The 25349-nt window shown below is 40.9% G+C and overlaps 49 non-coding genes across 49 annotated transcripts; all 49 read right to left on the bottom strand.

Moving 5' to 3' along the window:
- Positions 1-345: 345 nt before the first annotated feature.
- Positions 346-417, bottom strand: TRNAG-UCC (transfer RNA glycine (anticodon UCC)). Its single transcript has one exon. It is a non-coding gene; the product is annotated as a tRNA-Gly (tRNA).
- A 239-nt stretch (positions 418-656) lies between these two features.
- Positions 657-728, bottom strand: TRNAG-UCC (transfer RNA glycine (anticodon UCC)). The gene has a single exon. It is a non-coding gene; the product is annotated as a tRNA-Gly (tRNA).
- A 546-nt stretch (positions 729-1274) lies between these two features.
- TRNAG-UCC (transfer RNA glycine (anticodon UCC)) lies at positions 1275-1346 on the bottom strand. The gene has a single exon. It is a non-coding gene; the product is annotated as a tRNA-Gly (tRNA).
- Positions 1347-1585: 239 nt separating this feature from the next.
- TRNAG-UCC (transfer RNA glycine (anticodon UCC)) lies at positions 1586-1657 on the bottom strand. The gene has a single exon. It is a non-coding gene; the product is annotated as a tRNA-Gly (tRNA).
- Positions 1658-2199: 542 nt separating this feature from the next.
- On the bottom strand, positions 2200-2271 carry TRNAG-UCC (transfer RNA glycine (anticodon UCC)). Its single transcript has one exon. It is a non-coding gene; the product is annotated as a tRNA-Gly (tRNA).
- Positions 2272-2821: 550 nt separating this feature from the next.
- On the bottom strand, positions 2822-2893 carry TRNAG-UCC (transfer RNA glycine (anticodon UCC)). The gene has a single exon. It is a non-coding gene; the product is annotated as a tRNA-Gly (tRNA).
- Positions 2894-3439: 546 nt separating this feature from the next.
- Positions 3440-3511, bottom strand: TRNAG-UCC (transfer RNA glycine (anticodon UCC)). The gene has a single exon. It is a non-coding gene; the product is annotated as a tRNA-Gly (tRNA).
- Positions 3512-3746: 235 nt separating this feature from the next.
- Positions 3747-3818, bottom strand: TRNAG-UCC (transfer RNA glycine (anticodon UCC)). Its single transcript has one exon. It is a non-coding gene; the product is annotated as a tRNA-Gly (tRNA).
- Positions 3819-4053: 235 nt separating this feature from the next.
- Positions 4054-4125, bottom strand: TRNAG-UCC (transfer RNA glycine (anticodon UCC)). Its single transcript has one exon. It is a non-coding gene; the product is annotated as a tRNA-Gly (tRNA).
- Positions 4126-4364: 239 nt separating this feature from the next.
- Positions 4365-4436, bottom strand: TRNAG-UCC (transfer RNA glycine (anticodon UCC)). The gene has a single exon. It is a non-coding gene; the product is annotated as a tRNA-Gly (tRNA).
- Positions 4437-4675: 239 nt separating this feature from the next.
- TRNAG-UCC (transfer RNA glycine (anticodon UCC)) lies at positions 4676-4747 on the bottom strand. Its single transcript has one exon. It is a non-coding gene; the product is annotated as a tRNA-Gly (tRNA).
- A 239-nt stretch (positions 4748-4986) lies between these two features.
- Positions 4987-5058, bottom strand: TRNAG-UCC (transfer RNA glycine (anticodon UCC)). Its single transcript has one exon. It is a non-coding gene; the product is annotated as a tRNA-Gly (tRNA).
- A 546-nt stretch (positions 5059-5604) lies between these two features.
- On the bottom strand, positions 5605-5676 carry TRNAG-UCC (transfer RNA glycine (anticodon UCC)). The gene has a single exon. It is a non-coding gene; the product is annotated as a tRNA-Gly (tRNA).
- Positions 5677-6222: 546 nt separating this feature from the next.
- TRNAG-UCC (transfer RNA glycine (anticodon UCC)) lies at positions 6223-6294 on the bottom strand. The gene has a single exon. It is a non-coding gene; the product is annotated as a tRNA-Gly (tRNA).
- Positions 6295-6529: 235 nt separating this feature from the next.
- Positions 6530-6601, bottom strand: TRNAG-UCC (transfer RNA glycine (anticodon UCC)). Its single transcript has one exon. It is a non-coding gene; the product is annotated as a tRNA-Gly (tRNA).
- Positions 6602-7151: 550 nt separating this feature from the next.
- Positions 7152-7223, bottom strand: TRNAG-UCC (transfer RNA glycine (anticodon UCC)). Its single transcript has one exon. It is a non-coding gene; the product is annotated as a tRNA-Gly (tRNA).
- A 546-nt stretch (positions 7224-7769) lies between these two features.
- TRNAG-UCC (transfer RNA glycine (anticodon UCC)) lies at positions 7770-7841 on the bottom strand. The gene has a single exon. It is a non-coding gene; the product is annotated as a tRNA-Gly (tRNA).
- A 542-nt stretch (positions 7842-8383) lies between these two features.
- Positions 8384-8455, bottom strand: TRNAG-UCC (transfer RNA glycine (anticodon UCC)). The gene has a single exon. It is a non-coding gene; the product is annotated as a tRNA-Gly (tRNA).
- Positions 8456-8694: 239 nt separating this feature from the next.
- Positions 8695-8766, bottom strand: TRNAG-UCC (transfer RNA glycine (anticodon UCC)). Its single transcript has one exon. It is a non-coding gene; the product is annotated as a tRNA-Gly (tRNA).
- A 235-nt stretch (positions 8767-9001) lies between these two features.
- On the bottom strand, positions 9002-9073 carry TRNAG-UCC (transfer RNA glycine (anticodon UCC)). Its single transcript has one exon. It is a non-coding gene; the product is annotated as a tRNA-Gly (tRNA).
- Positions 9074-9619: 546 nt separating this feature from the next.
- TRNAG-UCC (transfer RNA glycine (anticodon UCC)) lies at positions 9620-9691 on the bottom strand. The gene has a single exon. It is a non-coding gene; the product is annotated as a tRNA-Gly (tRNA).
- Positions 9692-9926: 235 nt separating this feature from the next.
- On the bottom strand, positions 9927-9998 carry TRNAG-UCC (transfer RNA glycine (anticodon UCC)). Its single transcript has one exon. It is a non-coding gene; the product is annotated as a tRNA-Gly (tRNA).
- Positions 9999-10237: 239 nt separating this feature from the next.
- On the bottom strand, positions 10238-10309 carry TRNAG-UCC (transfer RNA glycine (anticodon UCC)). Its single transcript has one exon. It is a non-coding gene; the product is annotated as a tRNA-Gly (tRNA).
- Positions 10310-10548: 239 nt separating this feature from the next.
- On the bottom strand, positions 10549-10620 carry TRNAG-UCC (transfer RNA glycine (anticodon UCC)). Its single transcript has one exon. It is a non-coding gene; the product is annotated as a tRNA-Gly (tRNA).
- A 235-nt stretch (positions 10621-10855) lies between these two features.
- Positions 10856-10927, bottom strand: TRNAG-UCC (transfer RNA glycine (anticodon UCC)). Its single transcript has one exon. It is a non-coding gene; the product is annotated as a tRNA-Gly (tRNA).
- Positions 10928-11162: 235 nt separating this feature from the next.
- TRNAG-UCC (transfer RNA glycine (anticodon UCC)) lies at positions 11163-11234 on the bottom strand. The gene has a single exon. It is a non-coding gene; the product is annotated as a tRNA-Gly (tRNA).
- Positions 11235-11780: 546 nt separating this feature from the next.
- TRNAG-UCC (transfer RNA glycine (anticodon UCC)) lies at positions 11781-11852 on the bottom strand. The gene has a single exon. It is a non-coding gene; the product is annotated as a tRNA-Gly (tRNA).
- Positions 11853-12709: 857 nt separating this feature from the next.
- On the bottom strand, positions 12710-12781 carry TRNAG-UCC (transfer RNA glycine (anticodon UCC)). Its single transcript has one exon. It is a non-coding gene; the product is annotated as a tRNA-Gly (tRNA).
- A 1475-nt stretch (positions 12782-14256) lies between these two features.
- Positions 14257-14328, bottom strand: TRNAG-UCC (transfer RNA glycine (anticodon UCC)). The gene has a single exon. It is a non-coding gene; the product is annotated as a tRNA-Gly (tRNA).
- Positions 14329-14567: 239 nt separating this feature from the next.
- On the bottom strand, positions 14568-14639 carry TRNAG-UCC (transfer RNA glycine (anticodon UCC)). Its single transcript has one exon. It is a non-coding gene; the product is annotated as a tRNA-Gly (tRNA).
- A 235-nt stretch (positions 14640-14874) lies between these two features.
- TRNAG-UCC (transfer RNA glycine (anticodon UCC)) lies at positions 14875-14946 on the bottom strand. Its single transcript has one exon. It is a non-coding gene; the product is annotated as a tRNA-Gly (tRNA).
- Positions 14947-16421: 1475 nt separating this feature from the next.
- On the bottom strand, positions 16422-16493 carry TRNAG-UCC (transfer RNA glycine (anticodon UCC)). The gene has a single exon. It is a non-coding gene; the product is annotated as a tRNA-Gly (tRNA).
- A 546-nt stretch (positions 16494-17039) lies between these two features.
- On the bottom strand, positions 17040-17111 carry TRNAG-UCC (transfer RNA glycine (anticodon UCC)). The gene has a single exon. It is a non-coding gene; the product is annotated as a tRNA-Gly (tRNA).
- A 239-nt stretch (positions 17112-17350) lies between these two features.
- Positions 17351-17422, bottom strand: TRNAG-UCC (transfer RNA glycine (anticodon UCC)). Its single transcript has one exon. It is a non-coding gene; the product is annotated as a tRNA-Gly (tRNA).
- Positions 17423-17972: 550 nt separating this feature from the next.
- TRNAG-UCC (transfer RNA glycine (anticodon UCC)) lies at positions 17973-18044 on the bottom strand. Its single transcript has one exon. It is a non-coding gene; the product is annotated as a tRNA-Gly (tRNA).
- A 235-nt stretch (positions 18045-18279) lies between these two features.
- On the bottom strand, positions 18280-18351 carry TRNAG-UCC (transfer RNA glycine (anticodon UCC)). Its single transcript has one exon. It is a non-coding gene; the product is annotated as a tRNA-Gly (tRNA).
- An 861-nt stretch (positions 18352-19212) lies between these two features.
- TRNAG-UCC (transfer RNA glycine (anticodon UCC)) lies at positions 19213-19284 on the bottom strand. Its single transcript has one exon. It is a non-coding gene; the product is annotated as a tRNA-Gly (tRNA).
- Positions 19285-19523: 239 nt separating this feature from the next.
- On the bottom strand, positions 19524-19595 carry TRNAG-UCC (transfer RNA glycine (anticodon UCC)). The gene has a single exon. It is a non-coding gene; the product is annotated as a tRNA-Gly (tRNA).
- Positions 19596-19834: 239 nt separating this feature from the next.
- TRNAG-UCC (transfer RNA glycine (anticodon UCC)) lies at positions 19835-19906 on the bottom strand. Its single transcript has one exon. It is a non-coding gene; the product is annotated as a tRNA-Gly (tRNA).
- A 239-nt stretch (positions 19907-20145) lies between these two features.
- On the bottom strand, positions 20146-20217 carry TRNAG-UCC (transfer RNA glycine (anticodon UCC)). Its single transcript has one exon. It is a non-coding gene; the product is annotated as a tRNA-Gly (tRNA).
- A 239-nt stretch (positions 20218-20456) lies between these two features.
- On the bottom strand, positions 20457-20528 carry TRNAR-UCU (transfer RNA arginine (anticodon UCU)). Its single transcript has one exon. It is a non-coding gene; the product is annotated as a tRNA-Arg (tRNA).
- A 550-nt stretch (positions 20529-21078) lies between these two features.
- Positions 21079-21150, bottom strand: TRNAG-UCC (transfer RNA glycine (anticodon UCC)). The gene has a single exon. It is a non-coding gene; the product is annotated as a tRNA-Gly (tRNA).
- A 235-nt stretch (positions 21151-21385) lies between these two features.
- TRNAG-UCC (transfer RNA glycine (anticodon UCC)) lies at positions 21386-21457 on the bottom strand. Its single transcript has one exon. It is a non-coding gene; the product is annotated as a tRNA-Gly (tRNA).
- Positions 21458-22007: 550 nt separating this feature from the next.
- Positions 22008-22079, bottom strand: TRNAG-UCC (transfer RNA glycine (anticodon UCC)). Its single transcript has one exon. It is a non-coding gene; the product is annotated as a tRNA-Gly (tRNA).
- A 550-nt stretch (positions 22080-22629) lies between these two features.
- On the bottom strand, positions 22630-22701 carry TRNAG-UCC (transfer RNA glycine (anticodon UCC)). Its single transcript has one exon. It is a non-coding gene; the product is annotated as a tRNA-Gly (tRNA).
- A 550-nt stretch (positions 22702-23251) lies between these two features.
- On the bottom strand, positions 23252-23323 carry TRNAG-UCC (transfer RNA glycine (anticodon UCC)). The gene has a single exon. It is a non-coding gene; the product is annotated as a tRNA-Gly (tRNA).
- A 1168-nt stretch (positions 23324-24491) lies between these two features.
- TRNAR-UCU (transfer RNA arginine (anticodon UCU)) lies at positions 24492-24563 on the bottom strand. Its single transcript has one exon. It is a non-coding gene; the product is annotated as a tRNA-Arg (tRNA).
- A 239-nt stretch (positions 24564-24802) lies between these two features.
- TRNAG-UCC (transfer RNA glycine (anticodon UCC)) lies at positions 24803-24874 on the bottom strand. The gene has a single exon. It is a non-coding gene; the product is annotated as a tRNA-Gly (tRNA).
- A 239-nt stretch (positions 24875-25113) lies between these two features.
- On the bottom strand, positions 25114-25185 carry TRNAR-UCU (transfer RNA arginine (anticodon UCU)). Its single transcript has one exon. It is a non-coding gene; the product is annotated as a tRNA-Arg (tRNA).
- Positions 25186-25349: the final 164 nt, after the last annotated feature.

Genomic DNA, 25349 nt, shown 5'->3' with positions numbered 1-25349 from the left:
TTCTGACTACTTAAAAACTGTTCAAAAAAGAAAGAGGTTGCGTTGGCTGGGAATCGAACCCGGGTCAACTGCTTGGAAGGCAGCTATGCTCACCACTATACCACCAACGCACATATTTGCAGCCTTTTCATACTTTCTCTGAGCGCCGCAAGAATCAAGGCAATGTTTAGGGAAACAACACTAAATCTGCTTCAGACCATATTGAGAGAGTCGAAGAAAAGTTTGGAAAAAGGAAAAGCACTACATTTTTCCATGTTCTTTCACTAGTATGAGAAATTCAACAACTTTCTAGGAAACATCACTTCATCTGGTTCTACATAAAAACTGTTCAAAAAAGATAGAGGTTGCGTTGGCCGGGAATCGAACCCGGGTCAACTGCTTGGAAGGCAGCTATGCTCACCACTATACCACCAACGCACATATTTGCAGCCTTTTTATACTTTCTCTGAGCGCCGCAAGAATCAAGGCAATGTTTAGGGAAACAACACTAAATCTGCTTCAGAACATATTGAGAGAGTCGAAGAAAAGTTTGGAAAAAGGAAAGGCGCTGCATTTTTGCATGTTCCTTCACTAGTATGAGAAATTCAAAAACTTTCTAGGAAACATCACTTCATCTGGTTCTGACTACTTAAAAACTGTTCAAAAAAGATAGAGGTTGCGTTGGCCGGGAATCGAACCCGGGTCAACTGCTTGGAAGGCAGCTATGCTCACCACTATACCACCAACGCACATATTTGCAGCCTTTTCATACTTTCTCTGAGCGCCACAAGAATCAAGGCAATGTTTAGGGAAACAACACTAAATCTGCTTCAGACCATATTGAGAGAGTCGAAGAAAAGTTTGGAAAAAGGAAAAGCGCTGCATTTTTGCATGTTCTTTCACTAGTATGAGAAATTCAAAAACTTTCTAGGAAACATCACTTCATCTGGTTCTGACTACTTAAAAACTGTTCAAAAAAGATAGAGGTTGCGTTGGCCAGGAATCGAACCCGGGTCAACTGCTTGGAAGGCAGCTATGCTCACCACTATACCACCAACGCACATATTTGCAGCCTTTTCATACTTTCTCTGAGCGCCACAAGAATCAAGGCAATGTTTAGGGAAACAACACTAAATCTGCTTCAGACCATATTGAGAGAGTCGAAGAAAAGTTTGGAAAAAGGAAAAGCACTGCATTTTTCCATGTTCTTTCACTAGTATGAGAAATTCAACAACTTTCTAGGAAACATCACTTCATCTGGTTCTACATAAAAACTGTTCAAAAACACTAGAAGTTGCGTTGGCCGGGAATCGAACCCGGGTCAACTGCTTGGAAGGCAGCTATGCTCACCACTATACCACCAACGCACATATTTGCAGCGTTTTCATACTTTCTCTGAGCGCCACAAAAATCAAGGCAATGTTTAGGGAAACAACACTAAATCTGCTTCAGACCATGTTGAGAGAGTTGAAGAAAAGTTTGGAAAAAGGAAAAGCGCTGCATTTTTGCATGTTCTTTCACTAGTATGAGAAATTCAAAAACTTTCTAGGAAACATCACTTCATCTGGTTCTGACTACTTAAAAACTGTTCAAAAACGATAGAGGTTGCGTTGGCCGGGAATCGAACCCGGGTCAACTGCTTGGAAGGCAGCTATGCTCACCACTATACCACCAACGCACATATTTGGAGCCTTTTCATACTTTCTCTGAGCGCCACAAGAATCAAGGCAATGTTTAGGGAAACAACACTAAATCTGCTTCAGACCATATTGAGAGAGTCGAAGAAAAGTTTGGAAAAAGGAAAAGCACTGCATTTTTGCATGTTCTTTCACTAGTATGAGAAATTCAAAAACTTTCTAGGAAACATCACTTCATCTGGTTCTACATAAAAACTGTTCAAAAACACTAGAAGTTGCGATGGACGGGAATCGAACCCGGGTCAACTGCTTGGAAGGCAGCTATGCTCACCACTATACCACCAACGCACATATTTGCAGCCTTTTCATACTTTCTCTGAGCGCCACAAGAATCAAGGCAATGTTTAGGGAAACAACACTAAATCTGCTTCAGACCATATTGAGAGAGTCGAAGAAAAGTTTGGAAAAAGGAAAAGCACTGCATTTTTCCATGTTCTTTCACTAGTATGAGAAATTCAACAACTTTCTAGGAAACATCACTTCATCTGGTTCTACATAAAAACTGTTCAAAAACACTAGAAGTTGCGTTGGCCGGGAATCGAACCCGGGTCAACTGCTTGGAAGGCAGCTATGCTCACCACTATACCACCAACGCACATATTTGCAGCGTTTTCATACTTTCTCTGAGCGCCACAAGAATCAAGGCAATGTTTAGGGAAACAACACTAAATCTGCTTCAGACCATATTGAGAGAGTCGAAGAAAAGTTTGGAAAAAGAAAAAGCGCTGCATTTTTGCATGTTCTTTCACTAGTATGAGAAATTCAAAAACTTTCTAGGAAACATCACTTCATCTGGTTCTGACTACTTAAAAACTGTTCAAAAAAGACAGAGGTTGCGTTGGCCGGGAATCGAACCCGGGTCAACTGCTTGGAAGGCAGCTATGCTCACCACTATACCACCAATGCACATATTTGCAGCCTTTTCATACTTTCTCTGAGCGCCACAAGAATCAAGGCAATGTTTAGGGAAACAACACTAAATCTGCTTCAGACCATATTGAGAGAGTCGAAGAAAAGTTTGGAAAAAGAAAAAGCGCTGCATTTTTGCATGTTCTTTCACTAGTATGAGAAATTCAAAAACTTTCTAGGAAACATCACTTCATCTGGTTCTGACTACTTAAAAACTGTTCAAAAAAGATAGAGGTTGCGTTGGCCGGGAATCGAACCCGGGTCAACTGCTTGGAAGGCAGCTATGCTCACCACTATACCACCAACGCACATATTTGCAGCCTTTTCATACTTTCTCTGAGCGCCACAAGAATCAAGGCAATGTTTAGGGAAACAACACTAAATCTGCTTCAGACCATATTGAGAGAGTCGAAGAAAAGTTTGGAAAAAGGAAAAGCGCTGCATTTTTGCATGTTCCTTCACTAGTATGAGAAATTCAACAACTTTCTAGGAAACATCACTTCATCTGGTTCTACATAAAAACTGTTCAAAAACACTAGAAGTTGCGATGGCCGGGAATCGAACCCGGGTCAACTGCTTGGAAGGCAGCTATGCTCACCACTATACCACCAACGCACATATTTGCAGCCTTTTCATACTTTCTCTGAGCGCCACAAGAGTCAAGGCAATGTTTAGGGAAACAACACTAAATCTGCTTCAGACCATATTGAGAGAGTCGAAGAAAAGTTTGGAAAAAGGAAAAGCGCTGCATTTTTGCATGTTCTTTCACTAGTATGAGAAATTCAAAAACTTTCTAGGAAACATCACTTCATCTGGTTCTGACAACTTAAAAACTGTTAAAAAAAGATAGAGGTTGCGTTGGCCGGGAATCGAACCCGGGTCAACTGCTTGGAAGGCAGCTATGCTCACCACTATACCACCAACGCACATATTTGCAGCCTTTTCATACTTTCTCTGAGCGCCACAAGAATCAAGGCAATGTTTAGGGAAACAACACTAAATCTGCTTCAGACCATATTGAGAGAGTCGAAGAAAAGTTTGGAAAAAGGAAAAGCACTGCATTTTTCCATGTTCTTTCACTAGTATGAGAAATTCAACAACTTTCTAGGAAACATCACTTCATCTGGTTCTACATAAAAACTGTTCAAAAACACTAGAAGTTGCGTTGGCCGGGAATCGAACCCGGGTCAACTGCTTGGAAGGCAGCTATGCTCACCACTATACCACCAACGCACATATTTGCAGCGTTTTCATACTTTCTCTGAGCGCCACAAGAATCAAGGCAATGTTTAGGGAAACAACACTAAATCTGCTTCAGACCATATTGAGAGAGTCGAAGAAAAGTTTGGAAAAAGGAAAAGCGCTGCATTTTTGCATGTTCTTTCACTAGTATGAGAAATTCAAAAACTTTCTAGGAAACATCACTTCATCTGGTTCTACATAAAAACTGTTCAAAAACACTAGAAGTTGCGTTGGCCGGGAATCGAACCCGGGTCAACTGCTTGGAAGGCAGCTATGCTCACCACTATACCACCAACGCACATATTTGCAGCCTTTTCATACTTTCTCTGAGCGCCACAAAAATCAAGGCAATGTTTAGGGAAACAACACTAAATCTGCTTCAGAACATATTGAGAGAGTCGAAGAAAAGTTTGGAAAAAGGAAAAGCGCTGCATTTTTGCATGTTCTTTCACTAGTATGAGAAATTCAAAAACTTTCTAGGAAACATCACTTCATCTGGTTCTGACTACTTAAAAACTGTTCAAAAAAGATAGAGGTTGCGTTGGCCGGGAATCGAACCCGGGTCAACTGCTTGGAAGGCAGCTATGCTCACCACTATACCACCAACGCACATATTTGCAGCCTTTTCATACTTTCTCTGAGCGCCACAAGAATCAAGGCAATGTTTAGGGAAACAACACTAAATCTGCTTCAGACCATATTGAGAGAGTCGAAGAAAAGTTTGGAAAAAGGAAAAGCACTGCATTTTTCCATGTTCTTTCACTAGTATGAGAAATTCAACAACTTTCTAGGAAACATCACTTCATCTGGTTCTGACTACTTAAAAACTGTTCAAAAAAGATAGAGGTTGCGTTGGCCGGGAATCGAACCCGGGTCAACTGCTTGGAAGGCAGCTATGCTCACCACTATACCACCAACGCACATATTTGCAGCCTTTTCATACTTTCTCTGAGCGCCACAAGAATCAAGGCAATGTTTAGGGAAACAACACTAAATCTGCTTCAGACCATATTGAGAGAGTCGAAGAAAAGTTTGGAAAAAGGAAAGGCGCTGCATTTTTGCATGTTCCTTCACTAGTATGAGAAATTCAAAAACTTTCTAGGAAACATCACTTCATCTGGTTCTGACTACTTAAAAACTGTTCAAAAAAGATAGAGGTTGCGTTGGCCGGGAATCGAACCCGGGTCAACTGCTTGGAAGGCAGCTATGCTCACCACTATACCACCAACGCACATATTTGCAGCCTTTTCATACTTTCTCTGAGCGCCACAAGAATCAAGGCAATGTTTAGGGAAACAACACTAAATCTGCTTCAGACCATATTGAGAGAGTCGAAGAAAAGTTTGGAAAAAGGAAAAGCGCTGCATTTTTGCATGTTCTTTCACTAGTATGAGAAATTCAAAAACTTTCTAGGAAACATCACTTCATCTGGTTCTGACTACTTAAAAACTGTTCAAAAAAGATAGAGGTTGCGTTGGCCAGGAATCGAACCCGGGTCAACTGCTTGGAAGGCAGCTATGCTCACCACTATACCACCAACGCACATATTTGCAGCCTTTTCATACTTTCTCTGAGCGCCACAAGAATCAAGGCAATGTTTAGGGAAACAACACTAAATCTGCTTCAGACCATATTGAGAGAGTCGAAGAAAAGTTTGGAAAAAGGAAAAGCACTGCATTTTTCCATGTTCTTTCACTAGTATGAGAAATTCAACAACTTTCTAGGAAACATCACTTCATCTGGTTCTACATAAAAACTGTTCAAAAACACTAGAAGTTGCGTTGGCCGGGAATCGAACCCGGGTCAACTGCTTGGAAGGCAGCTATGCTCACCACTATACCACCAACGCACATATTTGCAGCGTTTTCATACTTTCTCTGAGCGCCACAAAAATCAAGGCAATGTTTAGGGAAACAACACTAAATCTGCTTCAGACCATGTTGAGAGAGTTGAAGAAAAGTTTGGAAAAAGGAAAAGCGCTGCATTTTTGCATGTTCTTTCACTAGTATGAGAAATTCAAAAACTTTCTAGGAAACATCACTTCATCTGGTTCTACATAAAAACTGTTCAAAAACACTAGAAGTTGCGATGGACGGGAATCGAACCCGGGTCAACTGCTTGGAAGGCAGCTATGCTCACCACTATACCACCAACGCACATATTTGCAGCCTTTTCATACTTTCTCTGAGCGCCACAAGAATCAAGGCAATGTTTAGGGAAACAACACTAAATCTGCTTCAGACCATATTGAGAGAGTCGAAGAAAAGTTTGGAAAAAGGAAAAGCGCTGCATTTTTGCATGTTCTTTCACTAGTATGAGAAATTCAAAAACTTTCTAGGAAACATCACTTCATCTGGTTCTGACAACTTAAAAACTGTTCAAAAAAGATAGAGGTTGCGTTGGCCGGGAATCGAACCCGGGTCAACTGCTTGGAAGGCAGCTATGCTCACCACTATACCACCAACGCACATATTTGCAGCCTTTTCATACTTTCTCTGAGCGCCACAAGAATCAAGGCAATGTTTAGGGAAACAACACTAAATCTGCTTCAGACCATATTGAGAGAGTCGAAGAAAAGTTTGGAAAAAGGAAAAGCACTGCATTTTTCCATGTTCTTTCACTAGTATGAGAAATTCAACAACTTTCTAGGAAACATCACTTCATCTGGTTCTACATAAAAACTGTTCAAAAACACTAGAAGTTGCGTTGGCCGGGAATCGAACCCGGGTCAACTGCTTGGAAGGCAGCTATGCTCACCACTATACCACCAACGCACATATTTGCAGCGTTTTCATACTTTCTCTGAGCGCCACAAGAATCAAGGCAATGTTTAGGGAAACAACACTAAATCTGCTTCAGACCATATTGAGAGAGTCGAAGAAAAGTTTGGAAAAAGAAAAAGCGCTGCATTTTTGCATGTTCTTTCACTAGTATGAGAAATTCAAAAACTTTCTAGGAAACATCACTTCATCTGGTTCTGACTACTTAAAAACTGTTCAAAAAAGACAGAGGTTGCGTTGGCCGGGAATCGAACCCGGGTCAACTGCTTGGAAGGCAGCTATGCTCACCACTATACCACCAATGCACATATTTGCAGCCTTTTCATACTTTCTCTGAGCGCCACAAGAATCAAGGCAATGTTTAGGGAAACAACACTAAATCTGCTTCAGACCATATTGAGAGAGTCGAAGAAAAGTTTGGAAAAAGAAAAAGCGCTGCATTTTTGCATGTTCTTTCACTAGTATGAGAAATTCAAAAACTTTCTAGGAAACATCACTTCATCTGGTTCTGACTACTTAAAAACTGTTCAAAAAAGATAGAGGTTGCGTTGGCCGGGAATCGAACCCGGGTCAACTGCTTGGAAGGCAGCTATGCTCACCACTATACCACCAACGCACATATTTGCAGCCTTTTCATACTTTCTCTGAGCGCCACAAGAATCAAGGCAATGTTTAGGGAAACAACACTAAATCTGCTTCAGACCATATTGAGAGAGTCGAAGAAAAGTTTGGAAAAAGGAAAAGCGCTGCATTTTTGCATGTTCCTTCACTAGTATGAGAAATTCAACAACTTTCTAGGAAACATCACTTCATCTGGTTCTACATAAAAACTGTTCAAAAACACTAGAAGTTGCGATGGCCGGGAATCGAACCCGGGTCAACTGCTTGGAAGGCAGCTATGCTCACCACTATACCACCAACGCACATATTTGCAGCCTTTTCATACTTTCTCTGAGCGCCACAAGAGTCAAGGCAATGTTTAGGGAAACAACACTAAATCTGCTTCAGACCATATTGAGAGAGTCGAAGAAAAGTTTGGAAAAAGGAAAAGCGCTGCATTTTTGCATGTTCTTTCACTAGTATGAGAAATTCAAAAACTTTCTAGGAAACATCACTTCATCTGGTTCTGACAACTTAAAAACTGTTAAAAAAAGATAGAGGTTGCGTTGGCCGGGAATCGAACCCGGGTCAACTGCTTGGAAGGCAGCTATGCTCACCACTATACCACCAACGCACATATTTGCAGCCTTTTCATACTTTCTCTGAGCGCCACAAGAATCAAGGCAATGTTTAGGGAAACAACACTAAATCTGCTTCAGACCATATTGAGAGAGTCGAAGAAAAGTTTGGAAAAAGGAAAAGCACTGCATTTTTCCATGTTCTTTCACTAGTATGAGAAATTCAACAACTTTCTAGGAAACATCACTTCATCTGGTTCTACATAAAAACTGTTCAAAAACACTAGAAGTTGCGTTGGCCGGGAATCGAACCCGGGTCAACTGCTTGGAAGGCAGCTATGCTCACCACTTTACCACCAACGCACATATTTGCAGCGTTTTCATACTTTCTCTGAGCGCCACAAGAATCAAGGCAATGTTTAGGGAAACAACACTAAATCTGCTTCAGACCATATTGAGAGAGTCGAAGAAAAGTTTGGAAAAAGGAAAAGCGCTGCATTTTTGCATGTTCTTTCACTAGTATGAGAAATTCAAAAACTTTCTAGGAAACATCACTTCATCTGGTTCTACATAAAAACTGTTCAAAAACACTAGAAGTTGCGTTGGCCGGGAATCGAACCCGGGTCAACTGCTTGGAAGGCAGCTATGCTCACCACTATACCACCAACGCACATATTTGCAGCCTTTTCATACTTTCTCTGAGCGCCACAAAAATCAAGGCAATGTTTAGGGAAACAACACTAAATCTGCTTCAGAACATATTGAGAGAGTCGAAGAAAAGTTTGGAAAAAGGAAAAGCGCTGCATTTTTGCATGTTCTTTCACTAGTATGAGAAATTCAAAAACTTTCTAGGAAACATCACTTCATCTGGTTCTGACTACTTAAAAACTGTTCAAAAAAGATAGAGGTTGCGTTGGCCGGGAATCGAACCCGGGTCAACTGCTTGGAAGGCAGCTATGCTCACCACTATACCACCAACGCACATATTTGCAGCCTTTTCATACTTTCTCTGAGCGCCACAAGAATCAAGGCAATGTTTAGGGAAACAACACTAAATCTGCTTCAGACCATATTGAGAGAGTCGAAGAAAAGTTTGGAAAAAGGAAAAGCACTGCATTTTTCCATGTTCTTTCACTAGTATGAGAAATTCAACAACTTTCTAGGAAACATCACTTCATCTGGTTCTACATAAAAACTGTTCAAAAACACTAGAAGTTGCGTTGGCCGGGAATCGAACCCGGGTCAACTGCTTGGAAGGCAGCTATGCTCACCACTATACCACCAACGCACATATTTGCAGCGTTTTCATACTTTCTCTGAGCGCCACAAGAATCAAGGCAATGTTTAGGGAAACAACACTAAATCTGCTTCAGACCATATTGAGAGAGTCGAAGAAAAGTTTGGAAAAAGAAAAAGCGCTGCATTTTTGCATGTTCTTTCACTAGTATGAGAAATTCAAAAACTTTCTAGGAAACATCACTTCATCTGGTTCTGACTACTTAAAAACTGTTCAAAAATGATGGAGGTTGCGTTGGACGGGAATCGAACCCGGGTCAACTGCTTGGAAGGCAGCTATGCTCACCACTATACCACCAACGCACATATTTGCAGCCTTTTCATACTTTCTCTGAGCGCCACAAGAATCAAGGCAATGTTTAGGGAAACAACACTAAATCTGCTTCAGAACATATTGAGAGAGTCGAAGAAAAGTTTGGAAAAAGGAAAAGCGCTGCATTTTTGCATGTTCCTTCACTAGTATGAGAAATTCAACAACTTTCTAGGAAACATCACTTCATCTGGTTCTACATAAAAACTGTTCAAAAACACTAGAAGTTGCGTTGGCCGGGAATCGAACCCGGGTCAACTGCTTGGAAGGCAGCTATGCTCACCACTATACCACCAACGCACATGTTTGCAGCCTTTTCATACTTTCTCTGAGCGCCACAAGAATCAAGGCAATGTTTAGGGAAACAACACTAAATCTGCTTCAGACCATATTGAGAGAGTCGAAGAAAAGTTTGGAAAAAGGAAAAGCACTGCATTTTTCCATGTTCTTTCACTAGTATGAGAAATTCAACAACTTTCTAGGAAACATCACTTCATCTGGTTCTACATAAAAACTGTTCAAAAACACTAGAAGTTGCGTTGGCCGGGAATCGAACCCGGGTCAACTGCTTGGAAGGCAGCTATGCTCACCACTATACCACCAACGCACATATTTGCAGCCTTTTCATACTTTCTCTGAGCGCCACAAGAATCAAGGTAATGTTTAGGGAAACAACACTAAATCTGCTTCAGACCATATTGAGAGAGTCGAAGAAAAGTTTGGAAAAAGGAAAAGCGCTGCATTTTTGCATGTTCTTTCACTAGTATGAGAAATTCAAAAACTTTCTAGGAAACATCACTTCATCTGGTTCTGACTACTTAAAAACTGTTCAAAAAAGATAGAGGTTGCGTTGGCCGGGAATCGAACCCGGGTCAACTGCTTGGAAGGCAGCTATGCTCACCACTATACCACCAACGCACATATTTGCAGCCTTTTCATACTTTCTCTGAGCGCCACAAGAATCAAGGCAATGTTTAGGGAAACAACACTAAATCTGCTTCAGACCATATTGAGAGAGTCGAAGAAAAGTTTGGAAAAAGGAAAAGCGCTGCATTTTTGCATGTTCTTTCACTAGTATGAATAATTCAAAAACTTTCTAGGAAACATCACTTCATCTGGTTCTGACAACTTAAAAACTGTTCAAAAAAGATAGAGTTTGCGTTGGCCGGGAATCGAACCCGGGTCAACTGCTTGGAAGGCAGCTATGCTCACCACTATACCACCAACGCACATATTTGCAGCCTTTTCATACTTTCTCTGAGCGCCACAAGAATCAAGGCAATGTTTAGGGAAACAACACTAAATCTGCTTCAGATCATATTGAGAGAGTTGAAGAAAAGTTTGGAAAAAGGAAAAGCACTGCATTTTTCCATGTTCTTTCGCTAGTATGAGAAATTCAAAAACTTTCTAGGAAACATCACTTCATCTGGTTCTACATAAAAACTGTTCAAAAACACTAGAAGTTGCGTTGGCCGGGAATCGAACCCGGGTCAACTGCTTGGAAGGCAGCTATGCTCACCACTATACCACCAACGCACATATTTGCAGCCTTTTCATACTTTCTCTGAGCGCCACAAGAATCAAGGCAATGTTTAGGGAAACAACATTAAATCTGCTTCAGACCATATTGAGAGAGTCGAAGAAAAATTTGGAAAAAGGAAAAGCGCTGCATTTTTGCATGTTCCTTCACTAGTATGAGAAATTCAACAACTTTCTAGGAAACATCACTTCATCTGGTTCTACATAAAAACTGTTCAGAAACACTAGAAGTTGCGTTGGCCGGGAATCGAACCCGGGTCAACTGCTTGGAAGGCAGCTATGCTCACCACTATACCACCAACGCACATATTTGCAGCCTTTTCATACTTTCTCTGAGCGCCACAAGAATCAAGGCAATGTTTAGGGAAACAACACTAAAACTGCTTCAGACCATATTGAGAGAGTTGAAGAAAAGTTTGGAAAAAGGAAAAGCGCTGCATTTTTGCATGTTCTTTCACTAGTATGAGAAATTCAAAAACTTTCTAGGAAACATCACTTCATCTGGTTCTGACTACTTAAAAACTGTTCAAAAAAGATAGAGGTTGTGTTGGCCGGGAATCGAACCCTTGTCAACTGCTTGGAAAGCAGCTATGCTCACCACTATACCACCATCGCACATATTCACAGCCTTTTCATACTTTCTCTGAGCGCCACAAGAATCAAGGCAATGTTTAGGGAAACAACACTAAATCTGCTTCAGACCATATTGAGAGAGTCGAAGAAAAGTTTGGAAAAAGGAAAAGCGCTGCATTTTTCCATGTTCTTTAACTAGTATGAGAAATTCAACAACTTTCTAGGAAACATCACTTCATCTGGTTCTACATAAAAACTGTTCAAAAACACTAGAAGTTGCGTTGGCCGGGAATCGAACCCGGGTCAACTGCTTGGAAGGCAGCTATGCTCACCACTATACCACCAACGCAAATATTTGCAGCCTTTTCATACTTTCTCTGAGCGCCACAAGAATCAAGGCAATGTTTAGGGAAACAACACTAAATCTGCTTCAGACCATATTGAGAGAGTCGAAGAAAAGTTTGGAAAAAGGAAAAGCGCTGCATTTTTGCATGTTCCTTCACTAGTATGAGAAATTCAACAACTTTCTAGGAAACATCACTTCATCTGGTTCTACATCAAAACTGTTCAAAAACACTTGAAGTTGCGTTGGCCGGGAATCGAACCCGGGTCAACTGCTTGGAAGGCAGCTATGCTCTGCACTATACCACCAACGCACATATTTGCAGCCTTTTCATACTTTCTCTGAGCGCCACAAGAATCAAGGCAATGTTTAGGGAAACAACACTAAATCTGCTTCAGACCATATTGAGAGAGTCGAAGAAAAGTTTGGAAAAAGGAAAAGCGCTGCATTTTTCCATGTTCTTTCACTAGTATGAGAAATTCAACAACTTTCTAGGAAACATCACTTCATCTGGTTCTGACTACTTAAAAACTGTTCAAAAAAGATAGAGGTTGCGTTGGCCGGGAATCGAACCCGGGTCAACTGTTTGGAAGGCAGCTATGCTCACCACTATACCACCAACGCACATATTTGCAGCCTTTTCATACTTTCTCTGAGCGCCACAAGAATCAAGGCAATGTTTAGGGAAACAACACTAAATCTGCTTCAGACCATATTGAGAGAGTCGAAGAAAAGTTTGGAAAAAGGAAAAGCGCTGCATTTTTGCATGTTCCTTCACTAGTATGAGAAATTCAAAAACTTTCTAGGAAACATCACTTCATCTGGTTCTGACTACTTAAAAACTGTTCAAAAAAGATAGAGGTTGCGTTGGCCGGGAATCGAACCCGGGTCAACTGCTTGGAAGGCAGCTATGCTCACCACTATACCACCAACGCACATATTTGCAGCCTTTTCATACTTTCTCTGAGCGCCGCAAGAATCAAGGCAATGTTTAGGGAAACAACACTAAATCTGCTTCAAACCATATTGAGAGAGTCGAAGAAAAGTTTGGAAAAAGGAAAAGCACTGCATTTTTCCATGTTCTTTCACTAGTATGAGAAATTTAACAACTTTCTAGGAAACATCACTTCATCTGGTTCTACATAAAAACTGTTCAAAAACACTAGAAGTTGCATTGGCCAGGAATCGAACCCGGGGCAGCTGCTTGGAAGGCAGCTATGCTCACCACTATACCACCAACGCACATATTTGCAGCCTTTTCATACTTTCTCTGAGCACCACAAGAATCAAGGCAATGTTTAGGGAAACAACACTAAATCTGCTTCAGACCATATTGAGAGAGTCGAAGAAAAATTTGGAAAAAGGAAAAGCGCTGCATTTTTGCATGTTCCTTCACTAGTATGAGAAATTCAACAACTTTCTAAGAAACATCACTTCATCTGGTTCTGACTACTTAAAAACTGTTCAAAAAAGATAGAGGTTGCGTTGGCCGGGAATCGAACCCGGGTCAACTGCTTGGAAGGCAGCTATGCTCACCACTATATCACCAACGCACATATTTGCAGCCTTTTCATACTTTCTCTGAGCGCCACAAGAATCAAGGCAATGTTTAGGGAAACAACACTAAATCTGCTTCAGACCATATTGAGAGAGTTGAAGAAAAGTTTGGAAAAAGGAAAAGCGCTGCATTTTTGCATGTTCTTTCACTAGTATGAGAAATTCAAAAACTTTCTAGGAAACATCACTTCATCTGGTTCTGACTACTTAAAAACTGTTCAAAAAAGATAGAGGTTGCGTTGGCCGGGAATCGAACCCGAGTCAACTGCTTGGAAGGCAGCTATGCTCACCACTATACCACCAACGCAAATATTTGCAGCCTTTTCATACTTTCTCTGAGCGCCACAAGAATCAAGGCAATGTTTAGGGAAACAACACTAAATCTGCTTCAGACCATATTGAGAGAGTTGAAGAAAAGTTTGGAAAAAGGAAAAGCGCTGCATTTTTGCGTGTTCTTTCACTAGTATGAGAAATTCAAAAACTTTCTAGGAAACATCACTTCATCTGGTTCTGACTACTTAAAAACTGTTCAAAAAAGATAGAGGTTGTGTTGGCCGGGAATCGAACCCGGGTCAACTGCTTGGAAGGCAGCTATGCTCACCACTATACCACCAACGCACATATTCACAGCCTTTTCATACTTTCTCTGAGCGCCACAAGAATCAAGGCAATGTTTAGGGAAACAACACTAAATCTGCTTCAGACCATATTGAGAGAGTCGAAGAAAAGTTTGGAAAAAGGAAAAGCGCTGCATTTTTCCATGTTCTTTCACTAGTATGAGAAATTCAACAACTTTCTAGGAAACATCACTTCATCTGGTTCTACATAAAAACTGTTCAAAAACACTAGAAGTTGCGTTGGCCGGGAATCGAACCCGGGTCAACTGCTTGGAAGGCAGCTATGCTCACCACTATACCACCAACGCACATATTTGAAGCCTTTTCATGCTTTCTCTGAGCGCCACAAGAATCAAGGCAATGTTTAGGGAAACAACACTAAATCTGCTTCAGAACATATTGAGAGAGTCGAAGAAAAGTTTGGAAAAAGGAAAAGCGCTGCATTTTTGCATGTTCCTTCACTAGTATGAGAAATTCAAAAACTTTCTAGGAAACATCACTTCATCTGGTTCTGACTACTTAAAAACTGTTCAAAAAAGATAGAGGTTGCGTTGGCCGGGAATCGAACCCGGGTCAACTGCTTGGAAGGCAGCTATGCTCACCACTATACCACCAACGCACATATTTGCAGCCTTTTCATACTTTCTCTGAGCGCCACAAAAATCAAGGCAATGTTTAGGGAAACAACACTAAATCTGCTTCAGAACATATTGAGAGAGTCGAAGAAAAGTTTGGAAAAAGGAAAAGCGCTGCATTTTTGCATGTTCCTTCACTAGTATGAGAAATTCAAAAACTTTCTAGGAAACATCACTTCATCTGGTTCTACATAAAAACTGTTCAAAAACACTAGAAGTTGCGTTGGCCGGGAATCGAACCCGGGTCAACTGCTTGGAAGGCAGCTATGCTCACCACTATACCACCAACGCACATATTTGCAGCCTTTTCATACTTTCTCTGAGCGCCACAAGAATCAAGGCAATGTTTAGGGAAACAACACTAAATCTGCTTCAGACCATATTGAGAGAGTCGAAGAAAAGTTTGGAAAAAGGAAAAGCGTTGCATTTTTGCATGTTCTTTCACTAGTATGAGAAATTCAAAAACTTTCTAGGAAACATCACTTCATCTGGTTCTGACTACTTAAAAACTGTTCAAAAAAGATAGAGGTTGCGTTGGCCGGGAATCAAACCCGGGTCAACTGCTTGGAAGGCAGCTATGCTCACCACTATACCACCAACGCACATATTTGCAGCCTTTTCATACTTTCTCTGAGCGCCGCAAGAATCAAGGCAATGTTTAGGGAAACAACACTAAATCTGCTTCAGACCATATTGAGAGAGTCGAAGAAAAGTTTGGAAAAAGGAAAAGCGCTGCATTTTTGCATGTTCCTTTACTAGTATGAGAAATTCAACAACTTTCTAGCAAACATCACTTCATCTGGTTCTACATCAAAACTGTTCAAAAACACTAGAAGTTGCGTTGGCCGGGAATCGAACCCGGGTCAACTGCTTGGAAGGCAGCTATGCTCTGCACTATACCACCAACGCACATATTTGCAGCCTTTTCATACTTTCTCTGAGCGCCACAAGAATCAAGGCAATGTTTAGAGAAACAACACTAAATCTGCTTCAGAACATATTGAGAGAGTCGAAGAAAAGTTTGGAAAAAGGAAAAGCGCTGCATTTTTGCATGTTCTTTCACTAGTATGAGAAATTCAAAAACTTTCTAGGAAACATCACTTCATCTGGTTCTGACTACTTAAAAACTGTTCAAAACAGATAGAGGTTGCGTTGGCCGGGAATCGACCCCGGGTGAACTGCTTGGAAGGCAGCTATGCTCACCACTATACCACCAACGCACATGTTTGCAGCCTTTTCATACTTTCTCTGCGCGCCGCAAGAATCAAGGCAATGTTTAGGGAAACAACACTAAATCTGCTTCAGACCATATTGAGAGAGTCAAAGAAAAGTTTGGAAAGAGGAAAAGCGCTGCATTTTTCCATGTTCTTTCACTAGTATGAGAAATTCAAAAACTTTCTAGGAAACATCACTTCATCTGGTTCTGACTACTTAAAAACTGTTCAAAACAGATAGAGGTTGCGTTGGCCGGGAATCGACCCCGGGTGAACTGCTTGGAAGGCAGCTATGCTCACCACTATACCACCAACGCACATATTTGCAGCCTTTTCATACTTTCTCTGAGCGCCGCAAGAATCAAGGCAATGTTTAGGGAAAAAAGACTAAATCTGCTTCAGACCATATTGAGAGAGTCGAAGAAAAGTTTGGAAAAAGGAAAAGCGCTGCATTTTTGCATGTTCTTTCACTAGTATGAGAAATTCAACAACTTTCTAGGAAACATCACTTCATCTGGTTCTACATAAAAACTGTTCAAAAAAGATAGAGGTTGCGTTGGCCGGGAATCGAACCCGGGTCAACTGCTTGGAAGGCAGCTATGCTCACCACTATACCACCAACGCACATATTTGCAGCCTTTTCATACTTTCTCTGCGCGCCACAAGAATCAAGGCAATGTTTAGGGAAACAACACTAAATCTGCTTCAGACCATATTGAGAGAGTCAAAGAAAAGTTTGGAAAGAGGAAAAGCGCTGCATTTTTCCATGTTCTTTCACTAGTATGAGAAATTCAACAACTTTCTAGGAAACATCACTTCATCTGGTTCTACATAAAAACTGTTCAAAAACACTAGAAGTTGCGTTGGCTGGGAAACGAACCCGGGTCAACTGCTTGGAAGGCAGCTATGCTCACCACTATACCACCAACGCACATATTTGCAGCCTTTTCATACTTTCTCTGAGCGCCACAAGAATCAAGGCAATGTTTAGGGAAACAACACTAAATCTGCTTCAGACCATATTGAGAGAGTTGAAGAAAAGTTTGGAAAAAAAAAAAGCGCTGCATTTTTGCATGTTCTTTCCCTAGTATGAGAAATTCAAAAACTTTCTAGGAAACATCACTTCATCTGGTTCTGACTACTTAAAAACTGTTCAAAAAAGATAGAGGTTGCGTTGGCCGGGAATCGAACCCGGGTCAACTGCTTGGAAGGCAGCTATGCTCACCACTATACCACCAACGCACATATTTGCAGCCTTTTCATACTTTCTCTGAGCGCCACAAGAATCAAGGCAATGTTTAGGGAAACAACACTAAATCTGCTTCAGACCATATTGAGAGAGTCGAAGAAAAGTTTGGAAAAAGGAAAAGCGCTGCATTTTTGTATGTTCTTTCACTACTATGAGAAATTCAAAAACTTTCTAGGAAACATCACTTCATCTGGTTCTGACTACTTAAAAACTGTTCAAAAAAGATAGAGGTTGCGTTGGCCGGGAATCGAACCCGGGTCAACTGCTTGGAAGGCAGCTATGCTCACCACTATACCACCAACGCACATATTTGCAGCCTTTTCATACTTTCTCTGCGCGCCACAAGAATCAAGGCAATGTTTAGGGAAACAACACTAAATCTGCTTCAGACCATATTGAGAGAGTCGAAGAAAAATTTGGAAAAAGGAAAAGCGCTGCATTTTTGCATGTTCCTTTACTAGTATGAGAAATTCAACAACTTTCTAGCAAACATCACTTCATCTGGTTCTGACTACTTAAAAGCTGTTCAAAAAAGATAGAGGTTGCGTTGGCCGGGAATCGAACCCGAGTCAACTGCTTGGAAGGCAGCTATGCTCACCACTATACCACCAACGCACATATTTGCAGCCTTTTCATACTTTCTCTGAGCGCCACAAGAATCAAGGCAATGTTTAGGGAAACAACACTAAATCTGCTTCAGAACATATTGAGAGAGTCGAAGAAAAGTTTGGAAAAAGGAAAAGCGCTGCATTTTTGCATGTTCTTTCACTAGTATGAGAAATTCAAAAACTTTCTAGGAAACATCACTTCATCTGGTTCTGACTACTTAAAAACTGTTCAAAAAAGATAGAGGTTGCGTTGGCCGGGAATCGAACCCGGGTCAACTGCTTGGAAGGCAGCTATGCTCACCACTATACCACCAACGCACATATTTGCAGCCTTTTCATACTTTCTCTGAGCGCCACAAGAATCAAGGCAATGTTTAGGGAAACAACACTAAATCTGCTTCAGACCATATTGAGAGAGTCGAAGAAAAATTTGGAAAAAGGAAAAGCGCTGCATTTTTGCATGTTCCTTTACTAGTATGAGAAATTCAACAACTTTCTAGCAAACATCACTTCATCTGGTTCTACATCAAAACTGTTCAAAAACACTAGAAGTTGCGTTGGCCGGGAATCGAACCCGGGTCAACTGCTTGGAAGGCAGCTATGCTCACCACTATACCACCAACGCACATATTTGCAGCCTTTTCATACTTTCTCTGAGCGCCACAAGAATCAAGGCAATGTTTAGGGAAACAACACTAAATCTGCTTCAGAACATATTGAGAACGTCGAAGAAAAGTTTGGAAAAAGGAAAAGCGCTGCATTGTTGCATGTTCTTTCACTAGTATGAGAAATTCAAAAACTTTCTAGGAAACATCACTTCATCTGGTTCTGACTACTTAAAAACTGTTCAAAAAAGATAGAGGTTGCGTTGGCCGGGAATCGAACCCGGGTAAACTGCTCGGAAGGCAGCTATGCTCACCACTATACCACCAACGCACATATTTGCAGCCTTTTCATACTTTCTCTGAGCGCCGCAAGAATCAAGGCAATGTTTAGGGAAACAACACTAAATCTGCTTCAGACCATATTGAGAGAGTCGAAGAAAAGTTTGGAAAAAGGAAAAGCGCTGCATTTTTGCATGTTCTTTCACTAGTATGAGAAATTCAAAAACTTTCTAGGAAACATCACTTCATCTGGTTCTGACTACTTAAAAACTGTTAAAAAAAGATAAAGGTTGCGTTGGCCGGGAATCAAACCCGGGTCAACTGCTTGGAAGGCAGCTATGCTCACCACTATACCACCAACACACATATTTGCAGCCTTTTCATACTTTCTCTGAGCGCCGCAAGAATCAAGGCAATGTTTAGGGAAACAACACTAAATCTGCTTCAGACCATATTGAGAGAGTCGAAGAAAAGTTTGGAAAAAGGAAAAGCGCTGCATTTTTGCATGTTCTTTCACTAGTATGAGAAATTCAAAAACTTTCTAGGAAATATCACTTCATCTGGTTCTGACTACTTAAAAACTGTTCAAAAAAGATAGAAGTTGCGTTGGCCGGGAATCGAACCCGGGTCAACTGCTTGGAAGGCAGCTATGCTCACCACTATACCACCAACGCACATATTTGCAGCCTTTTCATACTTTCTCTGAGCGCCGCAAGAATCAAGGCAATGTTTAGGGAAACAACACTAAATCTGCTTCAGACCATATTGAGAGAGTCGAAGAAAAGTTTGGAAAAAAAAAAAGCGCTGCATTTTTGCATGTTCTTTCACTAGTATGAGAAATTCAAAAACTTTCTAGGAAACATCACTTCATCTGGTTCTGACTACTTAAAAACTGTTCAAAAAAGATAGAGGTTGCGTTGGCCGGGAATCGAACCCGGGTCAACTGCTTGGAAGGCAGCTATGCTCACCACTATACCACCAACGCACATATTTGCAGCCTTTTCATACTTTCTCTGAGCGCCACAAGAATCAAGGCAATGTTTAGGGAAACAACACTAAATCTGCTTCAGACCATATTGAGAGAGTCGAAGAAAAGTTTGGAAAAAGGAAAAGCGCTGCATTTTTGCATGTTCTTTCACTAGTATGAGAAATTCAAAAACTTTCTAGGAAACATCACTTAATCTGGTTCTGACTACTTAAAAACTGTTCAAAAAAGATAGAGGTTGCGTTGGCCGGGAATCGAACCCGGGTCAACTGCTTGGAAGGCAGCTATGCTCACCACTATACCACCAACGCACATATTTGCAGCATTTTCATACTTTCTCTGAGCGCCACAAGAATCAAGGCAATGTTTAGGGAAACAACACTAAATCTGCTTCAGACCATATTGAGAGAGTCGAAGAAAAGTTTGGAAAAAGGAAAAGCGCTGCATTTTTGCATGTTCTTTCACTAGTATGAGAAATTCAAAAACTTTCTAGGAAACATCACTTCATCTGGTTCTGACTACTTAAAAACTGTTCAAAAAAGATAGAGGTTGCGTTGGCCGGGAATCGAACCCGGGTCAACTGCTTGGAAGGCAGCTATGCTCACCACTATACCACCAACGCACATATTTGCAGCCTTTTCATACTTTCTCTGAGCGCCACAAGAATCAAGGCAATGTTTAGGGAAACAACACTAAATCTGCTTCAGACCATATTGAGAGAGTCGAAGAAAAGTTTGGAAAAAGGAAAAGCGCTGCATTTTTGCATGTTCTTTCACTAGTATGAGAAATTCAAAAACTTTCTAGGAAACATCACTTCATCTGGTTCTGACTACTTAAAAACTGTTCAAAAAAGATGGAGGTTGCATTGGCCGGGAATCGAACCCGTGTCAACTGCCTAGAAGGCAGCTATGCTCACCACTATACCACCAACGCACATATTTGCAGCCTTTTCATACTTTCTCTGAGCGCCACAAGAATCAAGGCAATGTTTAGGGAAACAACACTAAATCTGCTTCAGAACATATTGAGAGAGTCGAAGAAAAATTTGGAAAAAGGAAAAGCGCTGCATTTTTGCATGTTCCTTTACTAGTATGAGAAATTCAACAACTTTCTAGCAAACATCACTTCATCTGGTTCTGACTACTTAAAAGCTGTTCAAAAAAGATAGAGGTTGCGTTGGCTGGGAATCGAACCCGGGTCAACTGCTTGGAAGGCAGCTATGCTCACCACTATACCACCAACGCACATATTTGCAGCCTTTTCATACTTTCTCTGAGCGCCACAAGAATCAAGGCAATGTTTAGGGAAACAACACTAAATCTGCTTCAGAACATATTGAGAGAGTCGAAGAAAAGTTTGGAAAAAGGAAAAGCGCTGCATTTTTGCATGTTCTTTCACTAGTATGAGAAATTCAAAAACTTTCTAGGAAACATCACTTCATCTGGTTCTGACTACTTAAAAACTGTTCAAAAAAGATAGAGGTTGCGTTGGCCGGGAATCGAACCCGGGTCAACTGCTTGGAAGGCAGCTATGCTCACCACTATACCACCAACGCACATATTTGCAGCCTTTTCATACTTTCTCTGAGCGCCACAAGAATCAAGGCAATGTTTAGGGAAACAACACTAAATCTGCTTCAGACCATATTGAGAGAGTCGAAGAAAAATTTGGAAAAAGGAAAAGCGCTGCATTTTTGCATGTTCCTTTACTAGTATGAGAAATTCAACAACTTTCTAGCAAACATCACTTCATCTGGTTCTACATCAAAACTGTTCAAAAACACTAGAAGTTGCGTTGGCCGGGAATCGAACCCGGGTCAACTGCTTGGAAGGCAGCTATGCTCACCACTATACCACCAACGCACATATTTGCAGCCTTTTCATACTTTCTCTGAGCGCCACAAGAATCAAGGCAATGTTTAGGGAAACAACACTAAATCTGCTTCAGAACATATTGAGAACGTCGAAGAAAAGTTTGGAAAAAGGAAAAGCGCTGCATTGTTGCATGTTCTTTCACTAGTATGAGAAATTCAAAAACTTTCTAGGAAACATCACTTCATCTGGTTCTGACTACTTAAAAACTGTTCAAAAAAGATAGAGGTTGCGTTGGCCGGGAATCGAACCCGGGTAAACTGCTCGGAAGGCAGCTATGCTCACCACTATACCACCAACGCACATATTTGCAGCCTTTTCATACTTTCTCTGAGCGCCGCAAGAACCAAGGCAATGTTTAGGGAAACAACACTAAATCTGCTTCAGACCATATTGAGAGAGTCGAAGAAAAGTTTGGAAAAAGGAAAAGCGTTGCATTTTTGCATGTTCTTTCACTAGTATGAGAAATTCAAAAACTTTCTAGGAAACATCACTTCATCTGGTTCTGACTACTTAAAAACTGTTAAAAAAAGATAGAGGTTGCGTTGGCCGGGAATCGAACCCGGGTCAACTGCTTGGAAGGCAGCTATGCTCACCACTATACCACCAACGCACATATTTGCACCCTTTTCATACTTTCTCTGAGCGCCGCAAGAATCAAGGCAATGTTTAGGGAAACAACACTAAATCTGCTTCAGACCATATTGAGAGAGTCGAAGAAAAGTTTGGAAAAAGGAAAAGCGCTGCATTTTTGCATGTTCTTTCACTAGTATGAGAAATTCAAAAACTTTCTAGGAAACATCACTTCATCTGGTTCTGACTACTTAAAAACTGTTAAAAAAAGATAGAGGTTGCATTGGCCGGGAATCAAACCCGGGTCAACTGCTTGGAAGGCAGCTATGCTCACCACTATACCACCAACGCACATATTTGCAGCCTTTTCATACTTTCTCTGAGCGCCACAAGAATCAAGGCAATGTTTAGGGAAACAACACTAAATCTGCTTCAGACCATATTGAGAGAGTCGAAGAAAAGTTTGGAAAAAGGAAAAGCGCTGCATTTTTGCATGTTCTTTCACTAGTATGAGAAATTCAAAAACTTTCTAGGAAATATCACTTCATCTGGTTCTGACTACTTAAAAACTGTTCAAAAAAGATAGAAGTTGCGTTGGCCGGGAATCGAACCCGGGTCAACTGCTTGGAAGGCAGCTATGCTCACCACTATACCACCAACGCACATATTTGCAGCCTTTTCATACTTTCTCTGAGCGCCGCAAGAATCAAGGCAATGTTTAGGGAAACAACACTAAATCTGCTTCAGACCATATTGAGAGAGTCGAAGAAAAGTTTGGAAAAAGGAAAAGCGCTGCATTTTTGCTTGTTCTTTCACTAGTATGAGAAATTCAAAAACTTTCTAGGAAACATCACTTCCTCTGGTTCTGACTACTTAAAAACTGTTCAAAACAGATAGAGGTTGTGTTGGCCGGGAATCGAACCCAGGTCAACTGCTTGGAAGGCAGCTATGCTCACCACTATACCACCAACGCACATATTTGCACCCTTTTCATACTTTCTCTGAGCGCCACAAGAATCAAGGCAATGTTTAGGGAAACAACACTAAATCTGCTTCAGAACATATTGAGAGAGTCGAAGAAAAGTTTGGAAAAAGGAAAAGCACTGCATTTTTCCATGTTCTTTCACTAGTATGAGAAATTCAAAAACTTTCTAGGAAACATCACTTCATCTGGTTCTGACTACTTAAAAACTGTTCAAAACAGATAGAGGTTGCGTTGGCCGGGAATCGAACCCGGGTCAACTGCTTGGAAGGCAGCTATGCTCACCACTATACCACCAACGCACATATTTGCAGCCTTTTCATACTTTCTCTGAGCGCCACAAGAATCAAGGCAATGTTTAGAAAAACAACACTAAATCTGCTTCAGACCATATTGAGAGAGTCGAAGAAAAGTTTGGAAAAAGGAAAAGCGCTGCATTTTTGCATGTTCTTTCACTAGTATGAGAAATTCAAAAACTTTCTAGGAAACATCACTTCATCTGGTTCTGACTACTTAAAAACTGTTCAAAAAAGATAGAGGTTGCGTTGGCCGAAAATCGAACCAGGGTCAACTGCTTGGAAGGCAGCTATGCTCACCACTATACCACCAACGCACATATTTGCAGCCTTTTCATACTTTCTCTGAGCGCCACAAAAATCAAGGCAATGTTTAGGGAAACAACACTAAATCTGCTTCAGACCATATTGAGAGAGTCGAAGAAAAGTTTGGAAAAAGGAAAAGCGCTGCATTTTTGCATGTTCCTTTACTAGTATGAGAAATTCAAAAACTTTCTAGGAAACATCACTTCATCTGGTTCTACATAAAAACTGTTCAAAAACACTAGAAGTTGCGTTGGCCAGGAATCGAAGCCTGGTCAACTGCTTGGAAGGCAGCTATGCTCACCACTATACCACCAACGCACATATTTGTAGCCTTTTCATACTTTCTCTGAGCGCCACAAGAATCAAGGCAATGTTTAGGGAAACAACACTAAATCTGCTTCAGAACATATTGAGAGAGTCGAAGAAAAATTTGGAAAAAGGAAAAGCGCTGCATTTTTGCATGTTCCTTTACTAGTATGAGAAATTCAACAACTTTCTAGGAAACATCACTTCATCTGGTTCTGACTACTTAAAAACTGTTCAAAAAAGATAGAGTTTGCGTTGGCCAGGAATCGAACCCAGGTTAACTGCTTGGAAGGCAGCTATGCTCACCACTATACCACCAACGCACATATTTGCAGCCTTTTCATACTTTCTCTGAGCGCCACAAGAATCAAGGCAATGTTTAGGGAAACAACACTAAATCTGCTTCAGAACATATTGAGAGAGTCGAAGAAAAGTTTGGAAAAAGGAAAAGCGCTGCATTTTTGCATGTTCTTTCACTAGTATGAGAAATTCAAAAACTTTCTAGGAAACATCACTTCATCTGGTTCTGACTACTTAAAAACTGTTCAAAAAAGATGGAGGTTGCATTGGCCGGGAATCGAACCCGTGTCAACTGCCTAGAAGGCAGCTATGCTCACCACTATACCACCAACGCACATATTTGCAGCCTTTTCATACTTTCTCTGAGCGCCACAAGAATCAAGGCAATGTTTAGGGAAACAACACTAAATCTGCTTCAGAACATATTGAGAGAGTCGAAGAAAAGTTTGGAAAAAGGAAAAGCGCTGCATTTTTGCATGTTCTTTCACTAGTATGAGAAATTCAAAAACTTTCTAGGAAACATCACTTCATCTGGTTCTGACTACTTAAAAACTGTTCAAAAAAGATAGAGGTTGCGTTGGCCGGGAATCGAACCCGGGTCAACTGCTTGGAAGGCAGCTATGCTCACCACTATACCACCAACGCACATATTTGCAGCCTTTTCATACTTTCTCTGAGCGCCACAAGAATCAAGGCAATGTTTAGGGAAACAACACTAAATCTGCTTCAGACCATATTGAGAGAGTCGAAGAAAAGTTTGGAAAAAGGAAAAGCGCTGCATTTTTGCATGTTCTTTCACTAGTATGAGAAATTCAAAAACTTTCTAGGAAACATCACTTCATCTGGTTCTGACTACTTAAAAACTGTTCAAAAAAGATGGAGGTTGCATTGGCCGGGAATCGAACCCGTGTCAACTGCCTAGAAGGCAGCTATGCTCACCACTATACCACCAACGCACATATTTGCAGCCTTTTCATACTTTCTCTGAGCGCCACAAGAATCAAGGCAATGTTTAGGGAAACAACACTAAATCTGCTTCAGAACATATTGAGAGAGTCGAAGAAAAATTTGGAAAAAGGAAAAGCGCTGCATTTTTGCATGTTCCTTTACTAGTATGAGA

The sequence above is a fragment of the Engystomops pustulosus genome, chromosome 3 (assembly GCF_040894005.1).
Source record: "Engystomops pustulosus chromosome 3, aEngPut4.maternal, whole genome shotgun sequence".
Lineage (NCBI taxonomy): Eukaryota > Metazoa > Chordata > Amphibia > Anura > Leptodactylidae > Engystomops > Engystomops pustulosus.
Note: the sequence above shows the minus strand (reverse complement) of the source record. Positions and strands in the feature narration are given on the sequence as shown.